Here is a 21,624-nt window from a genome sequence, read left to right as displayed (position 1 = left end):
ATATATTGTTACAAAACCCACTTGTGTCTGCGAGCAATCTATGATGAGTCTAGTTTTACCTGCTGATTCCTCTGGAATTCATTGCAATGATAAACTTTCCAAAAATTAGAAAGTCATTCCAATATACATAAAATAGTCATCTGCATGGAATCAACCTAGATTCTCATCCACAGTGGACTGGATAAAGAAAATGTGGTACATATACACTATGGAATACTACATAGCCATAAAAAGAATGAAATCATGTCCTTTGCAGCAACATGGATGCAGCTGGGGGCCATTACCCTAAGTGAATTAATGTAGGAACAGAAAGCCAAATACTGCATGTTCTCACTTATAAGTGAGAGCTAAACATTAAGTACACATGGACACAAAGAAGGGAATAATAGACACCAGGGCCTACTAGAGGGTGAACGGTGGGAGAAGGGTGAGGATTGAAAGCCTACGAGGATTGAAAGCCTACCTATGGGATACTACTATGCTCATTACCTAGGTGAGAAAATAATCTGTATACCAAACCCCAGCAACACATAATTTACCCATGTAACAAATCTGTACATGTCCCCCCTAAATCTAAAATAAAAGCTGGAAAGAAAATAATCATCTGAATAATTATAAGAAAAGAACTGATAAGAAAATGTGAGTTTTGTTCTAGTCAAATGAATTGTTGAGCTTTCAAGGTTTTTCTCAGCCCAGTGATGGTGCCATTCTTAAGCTGTATGTTTCTAAGCATATTATCTGTGACGGGGTAATCTGCTAATTTAGATCAATTTAATATGCAATCAGTAACTATTAAGATTCACTATCAGGCAAACAAATCCAATTAAATTGCATTTAACTCTACTAAAAATATTTTTAAATCACTTATATATGCCACTTTAAATCACCTATATATGCCATATTCCAGTTATGGAAATTACATTGCAATTGAATTGGGTAAAAGTTGATATATATATATATATATGTATGTATGTATATGTATGACATATATGAATATGTATAGGTTTTATATATAACCTTTTTGATATATAATTTATATAACATATAACTTTTTGATAGTGATGTTCTGAATCTTTTCTTCTAGAAAAATGGGCACTCCCCACTCAGTGATCTTGTTACATCTTTTACAATGTTCTCTAATAGAACCATCAATATTTTATTGCTCCTAAGGGATGAGAAAGGACTCATGTTTATTCATATTTTTAATCCTACTCTTACAGCCTAGTACAATGTTGGCCCATGGTGGATGATCAATGAATGTTCTTTCAATCAATTAACTCATTTTCTTAGTTTTTCCTACTCCAACTTGCTCGGTAACTTTGAGCATATCATCAATCTCTATGGGCCCTGACTGTTTCTTCCATGGAAAAGAGACATTAGACACAAAGGGTATCTCATAAATACGTACTTAGGACAGCTGGTGCTCAACTTTCCAGATCCCACTCTCTTCTCACCCTTATTACCTCCCTTAGTACACAGAGTGACAGTGTTAGTAAAAGCAAAGATAAAACCACTTTCTTTATTAGATCTGGGTAAGGTCAGCAGGCCCAGGAAACATGCAGAGTCAGATCTGCCTAGGTTTTAATAGGGTTAGAGAGCATAACTGGATCTCATCCTCTGTTTTTTTTAATGGACTATTACCAGGCCCCAGGATCAAAGACTCCTGTTGTTTATCTTTGCTCTTTTACTTTAATAACTGCTGACACTCCATCAGGGTGTCCTGGAGGCCCAGAAGGAGTTTTGATTGTCATTCAAGATGAGATGATATAAAACTCACCAGGCTCTGTACATATCCTCTTATGAGCCTAAGGGGGTAGAAAATAGCATTACTCTTGTTTAAAATGAGCTATCCTTAATCCTTATTTTACAGATCAGGAATCTAAGGCTCAGAGAGACTAACCCATTTCCTTGTTCTGGGAACTGATTAAACAGAGAAGCAGAGTTTGCTCTAAATATCAAGAATACCCATTTCCCTGGAAAAATTAAAAAATAAAAAATAAAAAACCACAGCTCAGTGAATGTGAACCTTGTATTTCCATCCCCACTGGTGCTTCTGTTGGGTGCTAATAACTCATCTTCTCCTTAGCACCCTAACAGGTCTAGAAAGATAGAAGGAAGAGAGTCAGCTTTATTGTTGGCTGTCAGTAAAACAAAATAGACAGCTTCTTGGTGAAGCTGGATTTGAGATTGTAACTGGGGTTGACTTGTGACCATCTTTATACCTCACCCTAAATGTGGACATCAGCACCAATGGGTGGGAACATTTGAGCCCAATTTACTCATCCAAAAGTCAAGGAGGAAGCTGAAGAATAGCCCACCTCAACCAAGTGGGAGAAAAACTGCCCCTTTGCCTGCTTCATAATGGGAGGAAGAGGTGAGAAAGCCCTGTTCCCTCATAAAACCCAGGGCAGAAAACACAAAAAGGTACAAGAGAAATGTGCTCATATTGCCATTCAACTGAATAAACATTCCTTAAGTAAAGTCACCGTATAGGGCATGAGGTGCTTAAATTTCAAATCAGCTATCTCTGCTCCCTGAGTTGGAATAAATATAGGTGAAGATGGAGAGACTGGAAGTATTCACTTCAATATTATCTTCTCTATGAGGAGTACAGTAGAAGTGTCTCCTTTATGGAAATGTAAGGAAGAAAGAATAAGTTCTTCCACATAGAAGCTTTTAAGTCTCCATCATCTTCCCACCTGCGCTATGGCAATAGTCTCTTAATTAGTGTGTTTGTTATCATTCTATTTATGTTTTTCACTAAATGAAAGATTATTAAACTGTGACTCCAACCTTCTGCCAAACCCTTAATATTTATTTGAGAAAATCACTCACTCTTTCCATGCTGCTGTTTCCTTTTTAATAAAATGAGGAAGGTCAGGCACCGTGGCTCACCCCTGTAATCCCAGCACTTTGGGAGGCCAAGGCGGGTGGATCACCTGAGGTCAGGAATTGGAGACCAGCGTGGCCAGCATGGCGAAATCCTGTCTCTACTAAAAATACAAAAATTAGCCGGGCATTGTGGCAGTCGCCTGTAGTCCCAGCTACTTGGGAGGCTGAGGCAGGAGAATCGCTTGAAGCCAGGAGGCAGAGGTTGCAGTGAGCTGAGATCACATCACTGCACTCCAACCTGAGCGACAGAGCAAGGCTCCATCTCAAAATAAATAATAAAATAAAATAAAATAAAATGGGGAAGATGGTAATTGCCATGCAAGCTTTTGGTGATAGATGAGTTAACATCATAAAGCACTAATAATTGCTAGTTATGATTCTCATCTATTTATCTTTCTCTGCCTTCTCTCAGCTGCCCTGGCTCAGTACGTGGTATTCCTGTTGTTAGGTACATCACTGCCACAGTTCTTAGATTAATATGGGCTTGAGGCTGGAAGTACTCAGCTAATTCATTTAACTTAATACCACCTAATGAATCTGGGCTGACTCAGGACACAAGGCCCCAAAGATGATCATTGGGTTCTCCAGTTGGTCCCTGAGCTTTTCTTAAAACATAGCCTAGGCTTTGTTGGTACAGAGCTACTTACTGATTATCCAGAACTGAGCATTAGAGAGAGAGGAAGACTGGGGATACAAGTAGCAGATTTAATCTTTTGGAAGCAATCACTGCAATTATCATAAATGAGTGCAAAGAAAAAAGAGAGCCAAAGACAAATATGTAAAGAACATCTGTATTTAGGGCAGTGGCCTTTAACCATCAATATGTCTTGAACCCACTTGTGAATATTGTCTCAGATGTTCCCACAGCAAAATTATGAGATGCGAAGGTGATGTGGTGATTATAGCATTATAATCGAGTCATTACAGCTTTGAGATTAAATGATTTGTCTACGAGCAGAACCCACATTCCCTAAATCTCTGCTAAAGAAAAGCTACTAAAGTCAGGTATGGTGGGAATGGAGAAAGTCTTACATTGGCTGATGCAAATCTTGATGTGAGCTTTCAAGATTTGGCCTTCGGAGAGGAAATGCCTTTTACTGCCTACCTCATTACTTTTTTAAGCTCTTGGCAGAAAAACTCCCAAAAAATAGAAAATATTATTAGTGTTAGAAAAGTGCCAGTTTCAGCTAAGCTCTGTTGAGTCAGTAATTCAACATAAGAGGATTGGTAGAGAGAGTAAGAATAAATAACTTCCAGGGTTGTCTGAGCAGCTGAATTTATGATCTATAAAACTCCATCCATAAAAGGGAAAAAATTTGAACATATAAAAATTATAAGCAAGTTCTGCACAGAGCTCAGTTACTGGCAAAAGAATTTTTCCTAAATGTAGCATTTGGGTTTTGGGGGATTTTAGCAGACAAACATGTTTCAAATTTTATGGAACTTTACTAAATGGAAAGTGTTGTGCAAAGAACTGGAGAGATACTGTTCCTGACCTTATGAAGCTTAGAATCTGGAAGAGGGAAAATTCAACCCTGAAGGTTATCTAGTAACACATTTTATAATTTTTCTTTTTTCCTCAAGTTACATTTATGTAAGACAACGCAAACCTATACGAGATGAACTCGATCCTCTATCATGCCTACTGAATGCCTTAGCTAATGTATTCCTTAAATTAACAATCTTTTTCTCTGTGAAGAATATTGGTTTCTCAGTGGAGTTGAAGTATATAAACAATCCCAAATAAAGACATAGATTTGCTCTGTCTTCAAGGAGTTTACAAACACATCAAAGAAGAGAGATATATTTGGATGTTTTAAAAAATTTTTCAAGTAATAAAGCCACAGTAAAGAAAATGTAAAGAGAAAAATCACCCCCAATCTGACCACTCTAACACTCTCTGGCCATGTCTTTTAATATCTTATGCTGATCCCTCCTTTTCTTGTGGATTCTTAATGTATCAGAACCCACAGTTTGGTCCTTGGACTTCTCATCTTTTCTATCTTCACTTACCCCAAAGTGATCTCATCCAGTCTCATAGCTTTAAATGCTATCTGTATGCTGATGGCTCCCAGATTTATAACTCCAACCTAGATATTGTGCTACTCCTATAGTTACACTGAGCTGTGCCCTTGGTCTTCAGCAACCACTATCTCTAGCTTTACAATTTTGTCGCTTTGAGAATGTTATATAAATGGAATCATACATACGATCATGTATAATCTTTTGAGATTGACTTATTTTCACTCAGCGTAACTCCTTTGAGATCCATCCATGTTGCTACACGTATCAATTGACGCATTTTCTGTGCTATGTATATACTGCCATTTATTTAAACATTCATTCATTGAAAAGCATTTGAGTTGTTTCCAATTCTTGGCTATTACAAATGAAGCTTCTACGAATATTCATATACATGTATTTTTGTGGATGTATGTTTTCATTTTTCTGAGATTAACACCCAGGAACATGATTGCTGGGTTATATCTTAAATATATATTAGTTTACTAAGTAACTGCCAAATTATCTTCCAGAGTAGCTGTACCATTTTACAGTCCCATCAGCAATGTATGAAATATCTAGTTTCTCCACATCCTTCCCAACACTTGGTATTGCATGTCTCTCTGATTATAGCCATTCTAGTGGGCATGTTGAACATCATTAATAATTTTGCATTCATATATTCTTGATGAAATGTCTTTCCTGTCTTTTGCTCATTTTCCAAATTTTACTGTTGAATTTTGAGAGTTCTTTATATATTCTACATAAAAGTCTTTTGTTAGGTATTTGGTTTGCAAAGATTTTCTCCATCTGATCTTGTTCTTTCATCCTCTTTACAGGGTCTTTTGTGGAGCAAAAGTCTTTAAAAAATTAATTTAACTACATTTCGACATTTCTCAATTGATTTGACCAAGATTATCTCTTTTTTTTGGTCCATAATTCACATCTTATAGATCACAAATGTTCTGCAAAACACATACCTGAAGATATTGTTCTAGGAAGTTCCTTTCACTCCCAACATCCAAGTGTTCTCAATTCTCTCAGAATTCTACTTTCTACTAAGGATCAGAAACTACTCTAAGAACCAAATTTATGGCAATGAATGCTATAAGAATGAACCATTCTTCCGACTTGCATATTGATGCTTTGCTTGGGGTTTTCTGGGGACAAATGTAAAACAAATAAGAAATGAATTTAAGGGTGGGAATTTTAGTCTTCATAGGAGCTGTTTGGAAAACACCATTATATTGCTAACACATGGCCACTAGACATTGGATTCTAGCCTTGGATTTACCATTAATTGTTTGTGTAACTTTGGATAGGCCACTCTATCCTGAGCCCGAATTTCATCATCTGTAAAAATGAAGAATCTGGAGCACATTTGACATCCTATAATTCTAACTCATATCAGTACTCTATCCAGTTGCAGATGGGAATCTCATCTGTGATGAAAGTGTTGCATGATTCTGATTGGGAACACCAAACAATAAGTATGATTTGAGCACTGAGTGTGTTTAAATGATCCTGAAAATTTCACTAGGATGAACCAATGTTTTGCAACACCTTCCTAATAAAAACACAAGGTGTTTTCTGCTTTTTCTAGAATCAAAGTGTTGAAGCAGTCCTCCACTGCTCCAGGTTTCCTGTGTCAGAGTACTCTGAAATCTACATATCAGTTCTCTGATCATTTCTTTCTAATCTCAATCAAAACTGAAAATCTGTGATCATGATCAGGAATAAACTAAGACAGACAAGACCATTTTTATTCTTTTTTTTTTTTTTTTTTTGAGACAGAGTCTCACTCCGTTGCCCAGGCTGAAGAGAAGTGGTATGATCTCAGCTCACTGCACCCTCCGCCTCCCAGGTTCAGGCAATTCTCTTGCCTCAGCTTCCCTTGTAATTGGGATTACAGGTACATACCACCATGCCCGACTAATTTTTTTTTTTTTTTTGTATTTTTAGTAGAGACCAGGTTTCACCATGTTGGCCAGCCTGGTCTTGAACCCCTGACCTCAGACAATCCACCCAGCTCGGCCTGCCAAAGTGCTGGGATTACAGACCTGAGCCATCATACCCGGCCAAGACCATTTTTCTTAAAGTTAAGTGGGGTTTGGAGGTAGGAAGGGAGGAAGAGTGAGAAAGAAGGAGGAAGAGTGAGAAAGAAGGAGGAAGAAGCTGATGAATAGACTTGTGATGATTTATTAATCAATTGGCAGATACACATTCATCCAGTAAGAAGAATATCATTAAAACTGGGTTATAATTAATTATAACAGCACCCTTGCTTAAAAGGAACTTCACAAAGAAAAGTACATCTCCTAGGCAATTTGGAAATCAGTTTAAAAGATGCTTTTCTCTTAACCTGTCATCCTAAGACTAGGGAAGAAGCAATCATTTATAGATACAGAGGGAAGGGAAGGATGAATGTAGTAGTCAGCCAAAGAATGCTGATATCCTGGGTGCTGGAGAGAGAGGCAGAAGTGTAAGTGCAAGAAAGAGGTAAGCGTGTCTGAGAACACAGTGGTGAGGGTGGGTAGGGAAGAGGATAGTCACAAAATCACAGATATTTAGAAAACCACTTGGTTAAGTGAATCAATAAAAGTTTAACAATCTCAGATTTGCAAAGGATTTGAAAGGTAATCTATTGTCAACCACCTTTCCCTTTTATCTGTGCTCAAATTTCTTTTTCATCATAATCATTCACTTTCCCATTTACTCAGCACGTATATTTTTTGAGGTTTTATTATGGGCTTAGTACTGTCATGGGTCTGGAGAACACCAAGGTGATTCAGACAGCATCCTTTTCATCAAGTAGTTGACATTCTAGTCCAGGCTAGTCTAGTTAGGACAACTAAAGAAGTAGTTATTAAAGAATAAGATGTGGTTTTTTGCAGATATGTACTAAGGGTGATTTAAAGCAAAAAGGAAGAATGCTTATTTCTATCTGGGCAAGTGAAAAACCCACAGAAGGGGTACCTGGGGTTGGGGAGGGTGGGATCAGAAAAGGCTTCATAGTCAAAGAGGATTCTTTAAGTCTAGGGTCCTCTTTGGGTTCCTCATAGTCAAAGAGGATTTTAAGGGTCCCATTTGAGGATCTAACATCACCAGTTTTGTTCTTTCTAAGATACAAAGTTTGGATGTAGGGTGAGAAGTGAGGTGGATAGAGAAGCCCAGACTCCCAGCCCGCAAATTTTTCCCTCTTTCTATTTCCGTGTTACTACTTTTTCACACATTTAAAATTAATCTTGTTTTATGTTCTCTTTTGTATCTATTTTGCTTTTAATCCAGGGGACTTTAGTTGAAAACAGCACCACAGAATTTCAACACTAGAAAGTATCTCACAGAATGTAACTAGAAATGACATTTCCTAGAAGGAAACTGAGGCCTAGAGAAAGAGACCAACACACACTGGAATATTGTAACACAGCTGGGTCTAAACTTCTAATCCAGTTCTTTTTTCTTTTTTCCATTATCTCTGCCGCCTACTTCTTTTTCAGGCTATACTTACAATCTCCCTAGGGTGCCAGATAATACTTGTATATTCCAGCTATTTTCATTTTTGCATAATTTTCCCATGAAGATTTTGTCGTTTCCTCTTTCAGACATGACCCAAGAACCTCAGTCTGGCCTAATTAACTGATCCCTATGGCACCTTAAAAGACACTGCTCCCTTGGGAGATGAAGGGCTCAGGATTGCTGGGCCTCAGCTGCTGTGTTCCCACCAGCTCAGGCCCTCTCAGTACGGCTAGGATGCAAGCAAGTTTCATCCTACACTGAAAAAAATATGAATGCCTGTAGCTGGTCTGGTTTCTTCCAATGTCGTTTACAACCTTTGTGGTTTGAATCTGTTCATAGAAGAATCAGTTGATGGTTTTGAATGTTATTAGAGAAGAACCCCAACTAGTTTCTCAAGGCATTCTTCTGGGAAAACTGCAGCTTAATGAAGATAGTATTCCACATCGTCTCAAGGAAACAACTTGTCAAAACAATGCCCTTTTCATAATTTAGTTGTGGGTGGATGGAATATGGATATAAATCTGGAGTAAATAGAAATGCTTAAATGTGGCAAAGCCCTTTCCCCTTCTGTGCCTTTGCCTTTGTACAATGACTCATTCAGGATCCCAGAGCCAAAACTGGTATTGTACACAGAGGCGGAAACATTTACATGTGATTTGGGAAAGCTAAAAGCTAAAAAAAAATCTGCTAAAAAGTTTCTCTTTCCACTGAAGCTTCCTGTGGCTTGGCCTGGTAAGTTTGTCTATTAGATGTTCACCATAAGTTATTTAACCAAAACATCCACACCCTTATCTTCAAGATGAAAATGCTAAAATGTGTGTGTGTACAATTTTTTTTGAGCCAGTCTCTCTCTCTGTTGCCTGGGGTGGAGTGCAGTGGTGCAATGATAGCTCACTGCAGCCTTGATCTACCAAATTCAAGCAATCCTCAGTCCTCTTGCTTCAGCCTCCCTAGTAGCTGTGACAACAGGTGTGCCACCATGCTTGGCTAGTTTTTTTTTTTTTTTTAACTTTTAGTAAAGACAAAGTCTCATTATGTTGTGCAGGCTGGTCTTGAACTCCTAAGCTTTTGTGATCCTCCCATGTCGGCTTCCCAAAGTGCTGGGATTACAGGCGTGAGCCACCATACTCCACCAAAATGAATATTTTAATACATGTAAGATCACTAACATAATGCTAGGCAAAGAGCCAAGGTGTTCCATGTACATAACATGACTATGATGCTAGTTTATTTCTTCATTTTGTTGAACAAGGTACCTGACCTCCCAGTTTACATCAAGCTTGTAGTTAAAAGATAAAATAAGACACAGTCTTAATTTTTTTTTTTTTTTTTGAGACGGAGTCTCACTCTATTGCTCAGGCTGGAGTGCAGTGATGTGATCTCGGCTCATTGCAAGCTCCACCTTCCAGGTTCACGCCATTCTCCTGCCTCAGCCTCCCAAGTAGCTGGGACTACAGGTGCCCGCCACCATGCCCAGCTAATTTTTTTTTTTATCTTTTTTTTTTTTTTAGTAGAGATGGGGTTTCACCGTGTTAGCCAGGATGGTCTCGATCTCTTGACCTCGTGATCCGCCTGCCTCTGCCTCCCAAAGTGCTGGGATTACAGGCGTGAGCCACCACACACGGCTACACAGTCTTAGTCTTTAAAGACCTCACAGTCCCTGAGGAAAGACAGATCCATAAACAAACTCACAATACAGTATGGTAAACAATTTTAATGGAAGGAACCACAGGTATGTTGAAAGAACATCAGTACAGCTGGAGACAGGGAGGGACCATATGGTATGTAACTCCTAAAAGCCAGAAGGGGTTATTATCACATGATTTCTGGGTGCTACAGAAGTTTTTCATCACTCACTAGTATTACATAATTTGCTAGGAATCTATTAGGAAACTTCAAGTAGCCTGATTAGAAGAAAAGACATTAGGAAAAGCAAGTCTCAAGAGTTGGAAAGGGGAAAGAACATGGCATCAGAAAATCCAGAGTGGCTGGCAGCAGGGGCAGAGACTTGCTAGAGAGGACTGCAGGTGGAACAGGAGTTCTGAGCACTGGGTACTGAGGTAACATACTGACTGTATCCTCTTCCAGGAAGGCAAGGTTCAGAAGTTAAGTGCTGGAAAAAGAAGGCCACACACAAATTCCAAAAGAGAACCCTGAGGGCACCCTCTAGATATTCAAAATATCCCATGCTTCACTATGATCATAAGCAATGATAATCCATATAAATCATTTCCATCTTCAGTGTTGTATGTAATACAGGGATACAGAATTCAGCTTCAAAGCCTATGCTTTTTTCTCATGATGCCATAACACTGCATGAACCTTGAGTTTGAAATTAATTTGAATTTGAAGTAATAAAAATAAATTTAGTTCTTGAGTGATTTTTGTTTTTACTTCTCTTGCTTTGCAGTTAATTGATGAAATCCTTGGATGGTTTGCATAATTTTTTAATCCTATATAAATATTTGTTTCTCTCATTTGCCTATTTTGGCTTTCTTTAGAAAATGGTCTTAGTTTATTGAAATTATCGCCAGTGCTTTAAAGAGTATGACTTCCAGTCAATTCAGTTCCACAGTTTTATTGAGCAAATATCATGGATTCAAAATGAATGCACACTCTAACCCAAAGTCCTACAGAGTGGTATAAAGAACTTTGTAGACTCAGCAGGGGGAGGGTGGGAGGTAGCATAGAGATAAAAAATTGCATATTAGGTATAATGTAGACATTACCATAATGTAATGGGTGTACTAAAATCTCAGAATTCACCAGTATATAATTTATTCATATAACAAAAAAACACTAGTACCTCAAAAGCTATTGAAATAAAAATGAAAAAAAACCCAATATTAATGAACAATTTAGATATTCCACTTGCTTTGATTCATATTTTTTACTGCACTTAACCACTACCTAACATGTCATGTATTTGTTCTTTTGATTATTGTCTGTTTCCTGTACTAGACTGTGAGCTCTATGAGATCAAGAACAGTCTCAATTTTGTTCAAAGATGTGTCTTCAAAAACTAAGTAGTCCTGGAAACTTATAGTTTCTCTACAAGTATCTGTTTAAATGGCTGTGTGACCATGAAGTGCTGAAAGGAATGAAAGAATGTGTAAGGCATTTGGTCTCAGGGTATGCATCTAATTGGAAACTCAAGATACAAATGAATGAAGTTTACAACACAGCAGCAGTTAAGCTTGCATAAATCTGAGGCCTCAAATTCAGATGTGATTGAAATTTACCTTTTGTGCTTTGACTTAAACTGGATTTCAAGCTCACATTCCACTGGGATGGTACAAAATTTGTGTGCTTCCTCTCCTTTCCCCAGTTTGAATCTAAGATTAGTTGGGGAGCTTATATCGGCCAAGACTGGTAGGGATGCTGTCTGGACCTCATGCATCCATCCACACCAGTCATCACTGTGATGACTCTCTCAGTGGTCCTCTCTCATGGTCCTCTCTCAGTGGCTCTTCTAGGTATGGCAGTTTTCTCTGCCCCTTCCTTCTCATACATAACGACACAAGAATTCTTGTGCTACTTTTCAGCCATCTTCTAAAGATTGCCTTTGGTCCTCCCTGCATAGTCCGAGCATCCTCATTTAGGAAACTAGGTCCATCCTCTGATCTCGAGACCACCACAGACCTCAAACCACCTTCCTGGGCTTATATCAGATTAATAAAGGAAGAGGGTTTTCCTCTTTCTTGGGTCCACAGAACTCTCTGTTCTCAACAACTCCCTTCTAGTACTCTTTCCCTTCCCAAACCTGGAGGAATATTTTTCTAGTGTGCAGTGGGAAATGCCTCACCCCTCAATCTATACATTTCCCAAACATTTTGGATCCTCTCCATTCTTTCCTGAAAGGCCTTTGAAAAACAAACCAGGATCAAGAGGCTCACAAGCTTTTTGTCCATTCCTAGAATGACAAACACCGACAACTGTTGGCTTATATAGAACTATTAACTTGTAAAGAAAATGGCGATACATGATGGAGGGGAAGGATAATATTTCAAAAAATGTTATTTTATTATATTCTTCTTTTAGTAAATCTTTGCATTCTTATTTTTTAAAAAAAGTATTTCTCATTCAGTTGTTCAACCTCTCCTCCCTCCTCAAGGTGAGATTATCTAGGTCTGTGTCACAAATTGGCATCTAGGACAATGATATTCTTGAGCAAAGCAATCCACACAATATCAGATAATCTACTCCATAATAGAGGCAACAATCTAGAGGCAATGAGGCAGTAGTCAAACTGGCTGACATGCTTAGTACTGGAATTGAGAAACCAGTCTATGTCCCGGAAGAAGAGCTGATCACACTGAGTTTTGAAACTTTTTGCATTACTGTTATTCCATCAAAGTTCTTTCTGACCCTAGGCATCTCCATGGGCTGGAGATTCCTGCATCTATTTGAGTAGCGGTAAATTCTCTACTGGGCATGGAGGTGAAATTAATTTCATAAACTGGTCGGGCAGCATCTGACTGAAGTTCAGCTCTCAGCTAAGTCACTTCCTACCCACACCCAAACCCACATCTTATGAAATAAAGAACCTCAGGGACTTCATTGCTTGGGCTTTACAGCTTAAATCCTTTTCAAGAAATCTGGGCAGCTGTAACTTGCTTAACATTTTTGGATCTTATAAAAGATCTTCTGTAATTTCAATTTTTTCCTGGCTTGCCATCTATGGGCCCAGTCTATCTAAACTCATGGTAATATGCCCACTAGGCATTTCCCTAAAAGAGGACCCTTTCCTGATTCTTCCAAATACTCACCTCTGTCCATATTCAAGAAGGAATGTTGCTTCTTCAGATTCTTGAACTAGGTTCTTTTCCCTTTCAAAGCTCTCTAAAAATGTTTTTTTGAGTATTTGAATCTCCCACAGTTGGAATGTTTTCTCTCCTAATGGTCAATGCCCTCAATTAACTATTAGGCTAAGTATAACTTACTTACCATTTGTTAACACCTGCCATATTTTAACTACTATTACTGGGTAGGAAAGGAGCCCCAACATCTCCCAAAGACCAATCTCATTCCTTCACTGTTTTTGTAATGTATGAACTCTAGTAGCAAAAATTATAGGAAAGTGGGAAAGAGTATTAAATCTTGTTTTCCTGCCTTAATAGTTATGTTAAATCAAACAGAAGAAAGAACTTACCATAATGTTGTCTAAAAGCAGGGACTCTGATTCTTGTTCCCAGAAAGATTTGGTGCTTCAGGAATATTTTGTTTAAATTATTATCAGTACTTTTGTCTTTGAGAGGAAATGAGAATCATGAAAGATATGAACAATAAGACCTGAACCATCCATTTTTTATGTTGTTTTTAAGTAGGATATTAAATGCTCCATGCCTTATTTCCTGATCCCTTCACCTGACATTTTTGCCCAGGTGTAATTGAGTTAAATTGAATATTAAGAAGCACCTATGCTGTATGGCTGAGAGTCGGTTCTGCTCTTTACCTTGGAGCACCTGAGGACAGGTTTTGACTGATGTACGTATGTAAGCCTTTCATTTTCTTTGGCACAAACTGGGGGAAATTCTTTTCTTCAACCATTGCTTCCGGGAAAGCAACCCTTACCTAGTAAGAGGTCTTAAATTTCACATTTGTATTATTTTTTGTTTGGTTTAAGGGTACTCTAAAGAGTACCCTCTGTTAAATGTGTGCCCCAAGGGGTACGATTTCATCTCAGCTAAGATAGTATGTTATCCTGGAAAGAACATGAGATCTGCAGTCAGAAAGTATGGGCTTGAATTCCAGCTCTGTCACTTACTAACTTGAGTGATGTTTGTTTGGCAAGTCCCAACTTCTATCTCAGTTTCCTTGTCTATAAAATTAGACTAATAGTCATGTCTATTCGATAGATTGTGAAAATTAAGTGAAATAATATCTGTGAATACCACGCTGTAAACTCTAAGTTGAATAAAAGCTCTTTTATTCATTATTTACCCTCTATCCTACACCCCACACATTTCATCCTTGAGCATTCTGGTGTGACTCAATTTGCATTTCTGTCCCAACTCTTGCCAAGATCATTCATGATTGTATCATGCACATGTATGACTATCCAACAAACTTATCTTAAACTTTTTGACTTCAAAGTCCTTCTTCCACTTTAATAATTTAAACACATGGCTGAATCTTGACCTTGGAGTACCCTCATCTCTGAAATGGTAAATTCCAATACTTCAATATCGGATTATGATCTCTTATCCTTAGAGTCACTATATTTCCCTATGTCAACTTGCTCTTTAACCTCATTGAGACATAGTTCTTTAAATCCTCCTATGTTCTCCCAGTTCATCACTCTCCTGATGACTTCTCTTTTTTTCCTAACCAATCTAGATCCATGGTGTATCTCTTATACTCACCAGCACTTCAAAATCCATAGACCCTTACCCCTCTGAATCCACCTTGTGAATTTACCTCCATAGTAAACCCAGACACATGGCTTCACCACTTGTGCACTTGGAATGCTGAACATTGCAAAAGCACATTACATACTTGTGTATATTACTGCCCCTAGAAGTTTGTGGACTCCAACTCAGTAGTATGCCCTGTAATGTTTGACAAACCTTTCACCATCACTGCTCCAGTGTCTCTTCTGTATCCCACAAAGGTTAGTTCATAGTTTCTTTAAACTTCATAAACTGTTAAGTGTAAAGATGGATCCCTACTCCATCTCTGCTGCAACTTCAGTGATGATCATATCCCTTAAGTTCACAGGGAAAAAATGGCCAGTAGATATGAACCCCCTTACCATCTTACCTTTGATCCTACAATCTTAACATTTACTTAAATATATATTCATCCCCACTATTTTCAATTCTATATCAAAGGAAGAGGTTTCTCTTTTCACTTCAATGCTAGTTTATTTCCATATTTCCTACATCTGATCTCCTAGTCTTGTAAGGCAACTTATACCTTTATCATCCTCTTCTAACCTGCATTTACTATTTTCTTTTTAAACTCCTTTCAAGTAGGCTATAAATAATAGTAGTAGTAATAACAATAAATCTTCTTTTTGAACTTTGCATACTTCTCTAACTAAACCCCTATATCTCTCCTTCCTTTTACTCAACTGTTCAAAAGATTATATATTCTTTTGTCAATGCATTTCAACCTCTCAATTACTCTTCAGGGTTCTGTTCCCATTACCCTTCGGAAATTGTGACTCATTTCAAACTGAAAGGATCTTTCAGGTTTCAATTCACTTATCCTCACTGTTTCTATAGAACTCTTCCACATAATCATGCCTACCTTAATAACCATTTCCTTTTCTGGCATCTCATCTTCTTGCCTATATCCATCCTATGCAACTCTCTCATGCTTTTCCCCTCACATTTATATGTCATCCAAATTGAAAGCATCTGGAGGCCCAGGATTGAGTTTGATTATAAACTGTGCACCCTAGAGTTGAGCAGCTGACAATCTATATACCACACATGGCACTCCTATTGTGAATCTGTTCCACAGTTGCAATATATACAGCCAGGTTAGTGTCATTGGGAGATCATTTGAGTTTTATAAGGGTTAGAGAGTGGGAATACAAATTCAGGGGCATAGGTCATAAATAGAAATCATGAAGTGAAAATGACGTTTTCTGAACTTTTTTTTCTGTGTCGTGGATGGTAGTCTGAAAAGAATACTTCTTAAGTTACGTAAGTGATGCCTACCCTTCATAAATTTCATCCATTCACAGACATGCTTGTAACCATATTTGGCAAATTATTCAAGGAGTTGAATAATACATTTTCTCCAATTAAAATAATAGCTTGCTCCCAGGTGATTTATATATGAATAACTATACCGTATCTGACCCAATTGGTTTGCATTCTTTTAGCAAATATGAATGAGATTTGGCTGACACTTTCCCCACCTCCTAAGGTTTCTGTGGCTTTACTAGGTAACTAAAACGTTTTATCTGCTCAGCTCCTAATAAGGAAAAACACATGTAAATGAGACACTAAATATTTTAGGGGTTGGGTTATTAGCCCATCTCCTTTTAAAAATACACAGTTGTTCCAAACAAAAACAATACCCTCCTTATCGGGACAGAGCAGTATTTTAACTGTAGCAATTACTCACTGGCATAAGAAGTAGCATGAAGCACAGAACCCAGAGCCATGGGATTTTTCCCTACAGTCAGAGACATACATTAGAGGTGACTTCATTCAATATTTTCATTTTACAGACTAGAAAAAAGGTGTGAGAGTTGAAGTGATTTGACTAAAATCTGTGTTGACTATGTCTTGTTTTCTGTATTCTTGATGCTCTGGCATTTAAGGCATTGATCCTGGAGCGACTGCCCCACACAGGGCTAGCTAATTCCTAGAGAAAGCAGACTCCCCAGCATGTGTGTCTTGGATATTTAAACCTACCAATCCAGAATCCACATCCCCAACTCTATGTTTTATCAAACTCTCACATGCCAAACCAATATTCCCCATCCTAAATCACCTCAGGGTCACCTACCTGACAGCTAGGCACCACTACTACAGCCCACAACTTACCAAAATTACTCAAACTATCCAATCTTAAAGTGTTTCCTTGCCCATTCCTTCCTGAGAAAACACTAATAAAGCCTCTGGGTAATGTTCTCCCCTCTCTTCCTTCTGCTTTCTGACTGGTCTGGGTGTTCTCGCTTGTGACCCTGCATGGCATGGTTTATCTCTTATTTTTAGGAATTTGTTAGTATACTTCTTTCTCATGACAATCATTTCTATGTCTGCTGTTTTGCCACACCTGATTAAAAGAAATCTTAGGTACATTTTGAATAAGGTCAAATACGTTAGTTGTAAAAGTTAAATGGCTATGACCAGAGACTACAGATTGCTAGACCTCTGTACTATCGACTACTCCCATGTAGTATCTTCTCTTGCAGTCCTGAAAGGAATAAAGACCAGGGATTGCATCTCTGGAGAGAACCAAATTTGCTTACAAAGATAAATTGCTCTTGGAAAATAATTTTTAAAGTTCTATGCAAATATAGTATATTACAATTGTTTGTGGGGCCATCTAAAGAAATCTAGGAAATATTTATGAGTGTACACATATATGAAAAGGGGTTAATATAAAATTGGGCTGGTGCTAGAGAAGGGCACCTCAGTTTGCCCATCTGTGTTTATTTCTTAGCTAATGGGTATCTGTGTAAGGCATGGTGCTAAGCATAGCTGCAAACAGAAGGTCAATGGACCCAGTTATTTTCTATGGGAGCTTTCAGTTTAGATAACACATATGCATCTCTCCAACATAGCAGGGCCAGAGGGGTTTAAGTGAAAAGACACAACAGGATTCAGTGGGGAAAAAACAATTCTGGTTGGGACAATCAAAGAAAGTTCTATGTTCATTTTTATGCACTCTAGGGTTGGTTATAGGACCGGGAGACATGTTATTTGAGATTGGCTACATATTAGTTTTCTTGTCTTATCATCAAAGTAGGACCATGCAACTATTACATTACTAAATCCATTTAATATATGAAGAGAAAAAGGGAATTAAAGATTTTAAATGCCTAGAATTTAAAAATCACAGTTATTACTAACAAAACAAGCTTCAGTTTTCTGACTTCTGATCTGTTATTTGCCTCATTTGGTTTTGTTTTTAAACTACTATTTGGAAGACAAAAGAATAACCATCAATCTGCATGCATATAAAATTGAATTGACTGTCTTTTCTAGAATGATCTCTTTCCCTCAATAAACTCAATGAATAAACCATTTATTTTGACATTATACAGAATCTGTCAAATCTAACTGAAAAGGCAGACATAAACTTAAACACAGCAATTAAATAGAAGATCTCTATTATTAAACTCTAAAGAATTCACAGCTCCTGTTAACTCATTTTTTTCCCTAAGACTGAGTCTCACTGTCACTCAGGCTAGAGTGCAGTGGCATGATCACAGTTCACTGCAGCCTTGACCTCCTTACGTAAGTAGTATATAACTATTTATAACTTCATGAATGTAGAGTCAGCATGTATGTACTTGGGGTCACTTCACCTAATCGCTCAGAGATGTTTGAATTCTTGACACAGTTCTTTTTCTTTGCCTGAAGAGTTCGCAAGGGGCTGGGCATGGTGGCTCACACCTGTAATCCCAGCACTTTGGGAGACTGAAGCAGGAGGCTTGCTTGAGCCCAAGAGTTAGAGACTAACCTAAGCAACATAGGCAGAACTCATCTCTATTGGGGGGGGGGAAAAAAAAAAAAGCCAGGCCTGGTGGTGCACATCTATAATCCCAGTTACTTGGGAGGCTGAGGTGGGAGTATTGCTTGAACCCCAGAAGGTCAAGGCTGCAAGGAGCCACAATTGCACCACTGCACTCCAGCCTGGGCAAGAGAGAGACCCTCTCTTTAAAAAGGCGGGGGGCGGGGGGGGGGCGGGGAAAAGAGTACACACGGACCTTATAAATCTGTAGTTAATTCAATTTGTGGAAGCAAAATGAACTTACCTGTTGAGAAGAGAGATTATTGGGAAATTAAATAAAATTACTGACAATCTGTCCTACAAAAGTTTTTTTTTTTCCAATTCTACAGTCTTCATTATTAATGAAATTCATGCATCTGTTATTTGGATGTTTCTCCTCCAACATAACAGAAAATTCAAAATTCTCTAGGGAGTTAGGCATCTAAATTTCCCATGAACTTTTCCTTCTGAAAGTAGAGTTAATCAAGTCAGACAATGAGAAAGAAAAATAATCACTGTACAGCTCAGTCTTTATCTAAATATGCAGAGCCAGACCTGACCAGAGGCCTTGGTCTTTCCCATTCCTTGGGGATTTTTAAAGCTTTTTAAAATACATACAGCTTTTTTGAGGTATAAATATTTTATCTACTGTAAGTATACAATGCAATGATTTTTAGTAGAGTTATAGTTTTGCGTTATCACTACTATCCAGTTTAGAACATTTGTTATTGCCTCCAGATTTTCCTAAAGCCCATTTGCAGTGCACCATACCCTCTGTCTCCAGTCAAGCACTTCTTCCTGCCTCTATAAATTTGCCTTTTCTGGCCATTTTATAAAAATGGAACTATAGAATACATAGTCTTTTGTATCTGGCACCCTTGACATAATATTTTTAAAGTTAACTAATTGTTTTGGACTGCATGTTTGTGTTTCCTGCAAACTAACCCCCAGTGGAATGGTACTAGAAGGTGGGGCCTTTGGCAGCTACTTAGATTTAGATGATGTCATGAAGGTAGAGCCCGCATGATGGAATTAGTGTTCTTAATAATGAAAAAGAGAAAGAGACTAGAGCTCACTGTCTCTGCCATGTAAGGATACTAGTTGATGGCCATCTGCAAACCAGTAAGAAGGCCCTCACCAGATAGAGAATTTGCTGGCATCCTGATCTTGAACTTTGCAGCCTACAGAACCATGAGAAATAAATTTCTGTTGTTTAAGTTACCCAGTCTATGGTGTCTTATTAAATCAGCCCCAAATGACATCCCTGTTGTAGCATGTGCCACTCTTTTACTTTTCATTCCTGAGTGATATTCTGTTGTTTGGACACACCAAATGTTAACCCCACCCCCACAACACCAGAAAAAAAAAAAAGTTCTGACTTTTGTAGGTCTTTTGCATTTCCATATAAATTTTAGGATCAGCCAGAAATTTTCTAAAACAACAACAACATAAAAAGACTGCTGGGATTCTGTAAGGGATTGTGTTGAATCTGTAGGTCAATTTATTGAAAATTGGCATTTTAACAGTACTGAGATAGTCAATCCTTGAAGACAGAATGTTTCTTCATATATATATACACACACACATACATACATATATATACACACATACATATATATATACACATATATATTTTTATCTCCCTTAATTTCTCTCAGCAATCTTTTTCAGTGTATAAATAATGTACTTATTTTGTTCAATTTATTCCTAAGTATTGTATCCTTTCTGATGCAATTGTAAATAAGCTTTTTAAAATTCATTTTCAGATTTTTTTGCTGACATAGGGAATATGCCAATTTTTATGTTGCTTTTGTTTCCTGCAACCTTATTATACTTCTTAACTTGTTACAGTTGTATGTGTGTGTGTGTGTGTGCGCGTGTGTGTTCATTAGAATTTTGTACATATAAGATTATGTCATCTGTGAGAAAGGCAGTTTTTACTTCGTGCTTGCTATTCTAAACTCCCTTCTTTTGAATTTTTTTCCTTACTGCACAGGTGATTTTTTTAGGATCAGTAGTGATGCTGATCTTTCACTCCTGACTTTGGTAAATTGTGCTTCTCTCTTATTATCTTCTTCATTCTAGCTAGGAATTTGTCAATTTTGTGGGTCTTTTGAAGAATACATTTTTGGTTTTACTGTTTTTCTTTATTTTTAAAAACTATTGATTGCTTTTTTTTCTCAGATCTTTATTATTTCCTTTGCATTTGATTCCACCTTTCTAAATTTTAGGGTAAGAGCTTAAGCTTTTGACATGATACTGTCTTAATCAATTTTCTGTTTCTGTAACAGAATACCAAAGACTGGGTAATTTTTATTTTTTAAAGTGCATTTAGTTCATGGTTCTGGAATCTGGGAAGCCCAACAGCATGATGCCAGCATCTATTAAGGGCCATCTTGTGGATAGGCAGAAGGGCAAGAGCTTGTCAGCTCAGGTCGCTCTTCCTCTCCTTCTAAAGACAGCAGTCCCAGGCTAAGCGCAGTGGCTCACATCTGTAATCCCAGCACTTTGGGAGGCTGCCAGCCTGGACACCATGGTGAAACTTCATCTCTACAAAAATACAAAACATACAAACAAATAGCCAGGTGTTGTGACGCATACCTGAGGTCCCAGCTACTTGGGAGGCTGAGGTAGGAGGGTCACCTGAGCCTGGGAAGTTGACACTGCAGTGAGCAGTGATTGCACCACTGCACATCAGCTTGGGTGACAGAGCAAGACTCTGTCTCAAAAAACAAAAAAAAAAGACATTAGTCCCATCATGGGGGACCCACCCTGATGAATTTATCTAATCCTAATTATCTCCCAAGGGCTCCACCTCCAAATACTATCAACAGATGAATTTTGGAATCAAGTTTTCAACACATGGAATTTAGGGGGCACATTCAAATCATAGCAGCTACCTTGCTTACCTTCTGATACAGTTTTTGAAAGCTATAAATTTCCCTCTCAATATGGCTTGAACTGCATCTTATAAATGTTGATGTGCTGTGGTTTTGTTTCCATTCATTCACAATATTTTAAAATATTTCATTG

General features: G+C 37.9%; 1 protein-coding gene across 1 annotated transcript in view; it reads right to left on the bottom strand.

Moving 5' to 3' along the window:
- RGS5 (regulator of G protein signaling 5) overlaps positions 1 to 21,624 on the bottom strand; it is a 174,546-nt gene that overhangs the window by 103,458 nt on the left and 49,464 nt on the right. The window lies entirely within an intron of this gene.

This window comes from Theropithecus gelada, chromosome 1, assembly GCF_003255815.1.
Source record: "Theropithecus gelada isolate Dixy chromosome 1, Tgel_1.0, whole genome shotgun sequence".
In the NCBI taxonomy this organism is placed as follows: domain Eukaryota; kingdom Metazoa; phylum Chordata; class Mammalia; order Primates; family Cercopithecidae; genus Theropithecus; species Theropithecus gelada.
Note: the sequence above shows the minus strand (reverse complement) of the source record. Positions and strands in the feature narration are given on the sequence as shown.